This window comes from Gossypium hirsutum, chromosome A10 (assembly GCF_007990345.1).
Source record: "Gossypium hirsutum isolate 1008001.06 chromosome A10, Gossypium_hirsutum_v2.1, whole genome shotgun sequence".
Classification (NCBI taxonomy): Eukaryota; Viridiplantae; Streptophyta; class Magnoliopsida; order Malvales; family Malvaceae; genus Gossypium; species Gossypium hirsutum.
Genome location: NC_053433.1, coordinates 113,108,505 through 113,118,291, shown reverse-complemented (window position 1 = coordinate 113,118,291; position 9,787 = coordinate 113,108,505). Strand labels below are relative to the sequence as shown.

Below are 9,787 nucleotides of genomic sequence, written 5' to 3'. Positions count from 1 at the left end.
ACATTTACATAAAATAGTATACAAAATGTGAAAATGATATGATAAAAAACAAATTTACAATATAAAAAAAATACAATTACCAAGGTAATTCAAAATATACAAATAAGTAAACAAGAATAAAAAAATGACTTGTGAAATGAATCTAAAAAAACTTAATTAAAATCAAATTAAAACAAAAGGGATAATTTACAAATAAAATAATCAAAAAGAGAACCAACGCGCCACGTGTGCAAGTGCACAAGGACCAAATCTGGAAATATTCCAGATCTCAAAACGCTGCGCTAAGGCGTGGTCTAAATCGTAACAGCACACAAATTTTAGGGAAATTTTAAAAAACAAATAAAGTAAAAATAAAAGCCAATTGAAAATCGGTGCGAATGGGAGGGACTAACCACATAATTTTCCCATTTTAAGCGCAAATGCGCGTATCTAGGTTTTGGAGCGGGTCGGCATGCGGATCTACTTCCCTTAAACGACGCCGTTTTATTTTGTTCTAAAATTAAAAGAAATTGAAAGGGCTTTTTCCATTTCCTCTAACAATTGAATCAAAACCCTAATGCCCCATATTTTCCCCTCATTTGGCCGATTCTCATCCCCCCAAACAACAAGCTACACGTTCAAGCCTGGGGAATGACTTTTCAGCCTTGAAATCTCCTCTTGGCTTCGATTTTAACAAAGTAAAAAGGAAATCTATGGCGTATTTGCCAGGTAAGAACCTCTTTCCTTTCTTTTTATTTGCTTTCAAATATAAAAATGATAAACCCAAAAGAACGAAAACCAGGAAAAAAAATAGAGTATCCAGATATTTAAATCGAAAATCACCTTTGAATTTTGGTGGCCTTTTGGTGTATTTCAGTATGCGTAAATATTTGCAGGTACACTCGGTGGCTTTTATAGCCGGAAAAATAAAAATTTAAAAATCTATTTTTTCTTTTTGCTATTTTTCCATTATATTTTGCTGCTTCTCGTGTATTCCTTTTGCTGTGTTTGTTTTTCCTTCTCGTAGTTTCTGTTGACGTGGAGGCGTACGGAGAAGAAATCACTCGTGGGGAGGCCGTTCGTGAGAGGAGCAATCTGGTGACCTGGTGTTTCCAGAGGCTTCCCCTGCACGGGCCATTTGGACCAATTCTGGGATTGGGCTTAGTGGAGTGCTATTTTATTTGGGTTGTTTTGGGTTTAAGTTAATAGGTTTTTTTTTAGTTTGGGCCAATAAATTGGACTTTGGGTTAGTGTTTTAGGCCTTTATTTTTGTAAAAGGACTTGGACTTTTTAATTTATTATTATTATTATTATTTTTCTACTTTTGGTTCTGGTTTAGTTAATTTTTTTATGGGCCCGGGCAAAATGGGCCTATTACAACGTGTCAGCAATTGATTATTTATAAGTATCATATCAGCATAAATTAATTGTATTAGTACAGAGGTACCGACCTAAGTGACGGAATACAAGTTCAAGTATCAATTAAGTATAAAAAAAATTCAAGTACCAACTAAATATTTTTAAAGGAGCAAACTATATATTAACCCTTTATTTAATTTAAAGAACATCTAAGATTTTATTAATATAATCAATATTGAAAACAAGAGTTTTCTTATAATAATAAAAACTCAATTCTCTAGTAAAACTCAAGTTTTTTCTTAGAAAATTTAAAATTAATTTGATAAAAAGAAGAAATACAAAGAAAATTATTGAAAAAAATGATTTTTTTTTATAAACTCAAGGTTAATAATTTCTTGTAAAATCCTAAGTTACAGAAAAAAGACAGAGTAAGTGGTTGGTTATTATTAACACTTTGATACGGCATTTCCTTCCAATTATTTAGCATAATTAAAAATTTCTATGGAAATCGAAGTTGCTTGTGATTTTTGAATTTGACTAAGGTTAAAACTAAGCAAGCCCAATAAAGAAACTTGTATATAAAAGCTCAAAGTAATCAGAAAAGCAACTGAGATTGATTTGCAATTGATCTCCATTTTTGCAAATCACCCAAGACAATCAAGCAATATAGGGGCTTCCAACATCTCCAATTTTGAGTACTGTAGAGAGTTGTCATGGAAGATTTCATAAGTAGTTTACCAGATGAACTACTTTTCCACATAATTTCTCTACTTCCCTTTGAATCTGCAATCCAAACCATTTTCCTATCAACCCGATGGAGATTTCTATGGAACCTGCCATTGGTTCAACATGGCACCAAAGAAGATGTTCCCTCTGCAGTTTCTGGGTTCATTGCAAATTTTGATGAACACAATCCAACAAGGAATACCAGAAGATTTCGGTTCCATTTCGGGGAATACGCGCGGTCTCTTATCGGCCATACTTGCACCTAACAAAAAGCTTCACCTTCATTTCTCAGCTGAAAACATGCAAAATCCAACACATTTTAGTTGGCAAATTGAGTTGAATAACCCCCAAAATCTCAGTGATCATCAGCCAACTCCCTCTACTTTTTTCATTAAGACCCTTAATTTGATATCAGTAAACCACCTTAGCAGTGAAGCAGTTTCGTGTATGGTCTCGGAATTTCAGCTTCTTGAGAACCTGAAAATCATTGGGTGCCATGGATTGGAATCAATGAGCATTGATTCTGATACAAAGCTTTTGAGCTTAACCATCTTTGATTGTCCACACTTAAAATCTCTCCATATTAGATCCTATAAACTTAGGACTTTTTTATATAGAGGGAAATCTCCATGGTTTCTGCCTGAGTTTCATTTCAACCTTGGAAATGCCATGCTTGATTCTAGGCAAGGCCCTGCTTTCAATACCTTCAAAACATGTGATTTTGATCGAGTGCTGCTAACCATCAAGAATTCTGAAATTCTTACCTTGTGCAAATGGACTTTTGAGGTATGTTCTCTATTTCTCCAACTCTAGTTTCTAGTTCTAACTAATAAAAAAATTCTATTTAGTTTAATTGATTCATACATTCACCTCTAAGAGGTTGACATCAGTTTAAGATTTGAGTCCAGAAATTTATAAATTATTTTTTTATCAAATTATGTGACTTCCAACATGATTATAATGAAATAAAAATACCTAAACTAAATTCAGTTGATTCGTGCAGTAATCTTTAAAAGGTGACATCTAATAAATTTTAACACTTAAATTCAACATTTTTTATATCAAAATCGATAACTCTATTAATTAAAAATATATTATATTATGTTTTCTTGTTATTGAATGTAATTAATTTTTTTTTCCAAATACAGGCATTAATTTGTCCATCACTATCATCTTTTTTCCAATTTTATAAACTAAAGGAGCTATGGTGGATCGATAATTATTCAAAGGGATTTTACAATTGTGATGCTTTAATCACATTCTTAAAACTTTGTCCTTCCTTAGAGCTACTCTTTGTGACTGTAAGCTTAATTTTCCTTTCACTTTGAGTGTGTGAAATTACTCATTTAATCATGAATTAGACATAGCACTGCAACTTTCCTTTCACTTTGATCCTTACCTGTGCAGATCGATCACAATAGCTATGTCACGCCAAATGCAACTAAATGTTACAAGCAAGTGAGCAAATGCAGGGGCGAAGTCAGAAATTTTTTTTAAGGGGGGCCGGATGATATTTTAATTTTTTATAGTTTATATTTTTATAATTTGTAAAGGATTAAATTGAATTTTTATAATTTTAGGGTGGGTCAAAGTGCAATTTTACCTTTACTAAATTAAAATTTTTAAAAAATTTCAAAGGCCTAAAATGAAAATTTTCATTTTAGGGGGGCCGGGGCCCATGCTACGCCCCTGAGCAGCTGTACAAAATTACAGCATCTCAAAGTGGTTAAATTGGAAGGATTTGACAATCAAGATAATGAGATTTTATTGATGAAACGTTTACGAGATGTTATCACCGTCGAGCCATTAATCTTATCGACATCGGACGGAATATGTCTCCGAAACTTGATTAGGGTTTCTTCTCATGATTCTCACCCCCCAACAGTGCCTCATTCATTTGTGCCACAAGAAATATATTCTTACAAGTTTGTTCAAGTGAAACACAATAATCAGTTATGTCCCAAACATGGTCACATAAGTTTGTTGGGTTATGAAATCATGAGTATAGATTCCAACATTATTTTTATAATGCACTTTTTTGTTGTATAAATTCTACACTTCAAAGATATATACATAGTTAGTAAGATCATGTGAATTAATAATATCCACCTTTTTCCTTGTTTTTCTTCGAACTTTTTAAAGTTGAATACTTAAATAGGAGCAATGAAAGCATACGACTCTTCCCTGTTTGGTTACCGGGAAAGTAAGTAGAGAAAATGTAAAGAAAAGGGTGTGCTATATGTTTGAAGATGAAGAGAGAGAAAATATGTTCATAAGTTTCTTTTTTTAGTGAGTCCTTTTTAATAGCGAACGCAAAGTCAAAATCAAAAATAAAAAATAAAAAATAAATTAGAGAGGGGAGAATTGGATTATAAATTTTTGGAAAATTAAAATTGTCGTATATTAATTCCCAATTTTACAATATCTATAAGAATTTAATAGTAATTTTATCATTTTTGGGATCAAGAGCTCTTCTTCCTCTCTAGAAGTATAGAAGTTTTCATAGACCAAGCTAGACTTAAGTATAATATTTATACATTTTATACTTGTCCAAGTCCAATCAGACCTAAAATATGAGTATAAAATTTATTCAATTTCGTCCATATTAACTATTAGTTAACCCAAATCTATTTTAGGTCCACCTATATTATCTTTTACAATTATTTAAAAAATATTTATATTATTTTAATTTAATATTTAATATATATATTTTTTATTTATTAAAAGTTTTTATATAGGCAACTTATTTTTTATAATATTTACATTTTATAATTATATATTACTATAAATTTAATTTTATGGATTATAAATTACATAATATAATATATTGAAAACTTAGAAAATGGGTTAGGGTGAGCTCAAGCTCGACCCATATTTTAAACAAATCTAATTTTTTATCTAGATTTTGAGTCTAACATTTTTTTCTCAAACCCTCTAAAATTTTAGATAAACTTTTGGATTTCGATGATTAACCCAATATTTGAATAGGTTGTACTAATTACTTGATCAAATATCCAAATGTGCACTTCTTTTTTAAGTTTTCCTCGCGTTAAAGAATGAGATAATATGTATTTTGATCTCTGAACTTGTCCATTTGTACCTAATTAGCCATTAAAAAAAATTTGATCTAATTGATCCTTGAACTTGTATTCCGTCAACCAAATTGATCCTCCACACTAACACCGTTAGCTTGTGGTGACGTGACACTTCTATCCTATCTAGTGGTGTCAATTGACAAACATAATTTATATTTTTTATTTCTTAATTTATGTTTATCATGTGACACACTAAGAAATTACCATGTAAGACTACCGAATTAGCTAATGTTGCCATGTGGCACCACCGATCTGGCAAATAGTACTAAATTGAGTAAAATATTAATAGTGTGTGTCAATTATACTAGCTCGATTGCGATTTTACAAGTATACAACTCTATTTATCAAAGACTATTTGCCTATTGCTTTATTTACAAGTTTTAGAGAGCATTTATTTATTCAAGATTGAAACTTGTTTTGAGTGAATGTTGGATTTACTGTTTTGATTAATTGGTGACTAAGTTTTTGAGGGAAAGAACTTAGTGAAAGAGTGAATCTAGATAATATTGAGTGTTGTGCAAATATTTGACCAATTCAAATATGGATTACGGGAAAGAAATCACATGAGTAATATGTTATATCTAGAAAACAAAACTTTATATACTCACATACCAAAGTTCTAATAAGTTATACATCAAAGTATATAAACTTTGGCTTTTTTGGAATATGGATGGAAAATGTTGTTATTAGGTTATTGTTGAAACCATTTTTTTGACCAAAAATTAGTTTGATGATATTTGAAATCACGTTAATTTTTTTTAAAATATCGGGTTTTGTTAAATAAATAGGAGCTGCCACAAATTTTTTATGTTAGGTATGATCAATCACCTATAAAATCATCTTTTAGAAAGAAAAGTTTTAAAATTCTTTAAAAATGCAATTTTGGGTTTGTGTTCGAAAAATCAAAGAAAAATTTTGATTTGGGAGCCGGTTACTCACAAAGAAGATTTTAGCACACTCGTTACACCCAAAATTAATACATTAATAAATACGTGTTGTCTCGAGCCTCGAAAATTAAAAGTTCAAAATTCGATATTTAATTATGATCCCAATTATACATTTTATTTTTATTTTTGAGTGAACCGAGTTTTAAATATATAGATATAATATATGTACTAATAACATATATATTTAATATAGTATTTTTCTATATCTCTCGAGTTGACGAAAAATATAAGTTGAACAATTTTTCGATTTTGAAAACATTCCATCTTTAATTATAATTAATGAAATCTTTTCTTTCAAGATGAAAGAATCATGCATTATAGTAATTAAATAAATGTTGCCTTTATTACAAATTATTTGGAATTATTATTATTTTTATAAACACATTCATGAAAGGAAAAAGAAAGTGATTGAGTGTGGAAATAAGAATCCAGATCATGAGTAAATCAATTAAAGTAATGTAGCATAATGGTAATCACATTTTAAACGTAAAAGCAAACTAATTTATCTAGCAAATATTTAAAAGGAGACAAGCCACGAAATCATTAAAGCATGCATGGGAACATGAAGACACATGGAATATTGGAGCATCAATATTTGGCAGAAAAAGACACGATAAGTGCTTAGTTATTATTCACACTCTGAAATAGCATTTCTTTGAAATTATTTAGCATTAAGGGAAAAAATTTATCAAAAAGTCCAATGGCTACCGTGTAAAATTAATCAAAATAAAAGTTGCTTGTGACTTTTGAATTTGAATAAGGTTAAAACTAAACCAATCCAATTGATAAACTTGTATATACAAGCAATTTATATTAGAATTGTTCATGAGTTAGGTTATTCATTCATGTCTGAAGATTCACTTGAAATTTGAGAGGATTTGGACAAAAATATTATGTCCAAAAAATGGGTTTAAACAAAAAATTAGACCCGTTTAAAGTATGGGTCGAGCTCAAACTTGAACATTCAAGGCCCGTCCTCAGACCAGCTCGACCTAGCCCATTTTAAAGTTTATAATACTTTATATTATGTTATTTTTATATTATATATAATTTATAACACTTTAAAAAAATAAATGTATACTAAATATATATACTCTAATGTAAACATTAAATTAATGCTAAGGTGACTAGATAAAAATTTTAATAAATAAATAAATTAATTAAAATAATTAAATATTAAATTAAAATAATTCAAAAACAAAATGGGTGGGCCTAAAATGGGCTTGGGTTAGTCTTTTTATGCCCATATTTTAGGTCAGGCTGGGTTGAGACAAGCCTATGCATAATATTAACATACTTTATTCTTGTCCAAGTCCGGCTTAGCCCATGGGCAGCTCTAGATTCAATAATTTAAATAAAAATATTTTAATAATTAAGTGACTATTTTATAATTTTTTAAAGTAATTGAAACATAAATTTATTAATAATTAGACAATTTACTTGATATATTTATATATAATCCTTTCTTGTTTTCAGTAATATGTTGGTTGGATGGTTGACTTTGATTCTATATACTAAAGCTTAAAATCATATATTAAAGAATGGGAGGTGTTGAGTGTCACATCCATGGGAAATTAAATTTTGATGGGAGAAGTTTTAATTAACTTGTAGATTGTAGAAAGAATTGAATCCGAGAAATGACTTTAACTATCAATCAAATACTTTTCTATTTGTAGTCTTGTATTTGAATTTTAGAAAGAATATTGAAATTTATGTGATGGGAAAAAGATAGCTGTTAAAATATCCTTCAAGTCCCTGTATTTATTATATATTTAGAATCTAGTCTATTTACTTTTATTTTCAAGAATTTAGTCTCTTTACTTTGTGGATTTAAAAATCTAGTTCCAATTATTAATACGGTTAAAAATCTTTTGTTAAATTCAAGTCCATTGCAATGTTATTTCTTTTGTTATATGGCTATCAAATCAGTATTTTTATTATTTCAAAATATTATATCAACAAATTTAACGAAAATAAATTTAACAGTTTGAACATTTTCACTTGAATTTTTAAATTTAAAAAGTAGATAAACTAGATTCCTGAAAATAAAAAGTTGAAGGATGAAATTCTAAATATACAAAAAAAATACAAGGACTTGGTGTCTATTTTAACCAAGAATAAATTTTAGTCATCCATGTTGCGGGAAATCTGGGTACCGAATGATGCACCAGAGGACGACACAGCATGGTTACATGGCTCCGAGAAATATATATATTTTTTAATACAGTATTGGGATGAGGGAGACTTTCAATTCTTAACTCTGGTGGGCTTCATTACAAAATCCTTCAAATTATATTTTTTTTCACTTAAGTACTTAAAGTTTTTTTATCAAAATTAATATTTAAATTATTAATTTTATCTTATTTTATTAAAAAATACGTCATCAAATAAAAATGATATTGTGATTTGAAATAAAATGAGACAAAATTAATAATTTAACTATCATTTTTAATAAAAAAAACTTTAAGTTTTAATAGTAAAATGAACAATCTTACAACACAAATATAGAAACAAATTACAACTACAACAAAATACGATAAATCCAAATTTAACTTGGCCCCTGATATGATTTCTTTTTTGTTAAAAATCATTTGAAGACAGAGGCTGATGGGTGCTATCACAAATGAAGATATTGTTATAGATGATGGCAGCAATGGCGGCTCCAATGAAGGGATGGATGAAATATTTGGAGGCAAGTTTGTTTTCGGGTTGCTTTTGTGGCTGAAATAATGACAGTACTTTATATTTTAAGTGTTGGCAAATTTTAGAATAAAATTATTGGGCTATTAATTTTAGAATAAAATTATTTTAGATGTATAAAGTTCGTATCTTGAAGACTAGTTGAGTTGAAATTGAAAACTTGAAGTTTGATTTCTTTTGGCTCAAGACAAATTCCTTATTAAATAAGGAAAGTCACTTTTCATATTTTGAAGGCATTGGAATAAATCAAAACTCTTATAGAAGTAGTATCTTGTATTGATTTTTAGACTTCTTCATAGAGATATGATTAGATTATAATTTTTATATAAACAAAACTTAATTAGTTTATAAACTTAAGTTTTGTCTAGGTCAAATTGAACATTAAGAGAATCGAGACCTTCAGAGTTTGATAGAGCACAATTTGTTTAGGTTAGGAACGTTTTATGTGTGCATTATTTTTGTAAGCAATTAAGAGAGTCTCTTGAATTGCAAGACTAAGTTTTTAAGAGAGAAGCTTAGAGTGAGAGTAATCTGCTCTTTATATAACGGTGAGGTTGCTAAATTAATTACTGTTAGACTAATGTTAGGACTTAAATCATTGGTTTTACTATAAGAGAGGTAATGCATCATTGCTCCAGGTAAAACCCCGCAAATGTAAATTAAGGTCGAACTATATTGTTGAAAAGACAAATTAAAAGGGGTGTTGAAAAGTCAAAAAAATGGGAGGTGCAAGTGGCACCGAAAGAAAAAATGGTAGGCAAGTTGTTTAAAGTTGAATGGGATAATTGCAATTTTGGTCCCTAATTTTTAGGCCATTTGCAAGTTAGTCCCTGAACCTCAACTATAAATAGGCCTAACCATTTCTCATTTACACCATCCCAACCAATCTTTCTCTCTTAGTTTTCTCTCTTCTCCCATTTGAGAATTCTTAAGGAATTCTATTTGTTTGTAATACTTTGAAGATAGTAAAGTTATCATCTG

General features: G+C 29.4%; 1 long non-coding RNA gene and 1 pseudogene across 1 annotated transcript; both read left to right on the top strand.

Moving 5' to 3' along the window:
• Positions 1-471: 471 nt before the first annotated feature.
• Positions 472-1,300, top strand: LOC107897798 (uncharacterized). The gene is made up of 2 exons (XR_001684280.2): positions 472-708; positions 1,007-1,300. It is a non-coding gene; the product is annotated as an uncharacterized lncRNA (long non-coding RNA).
• A 664-nt stretch (positions 1,301-1,964) lies between these two features.
• On the top strand, positions 1,965-4,147 carry LOC107895853 (F-box protein At2g39490-like; annotated as a pseudogene).
• Positions 4,148-9,787: the final 5,640 nt, after the last annotated feature.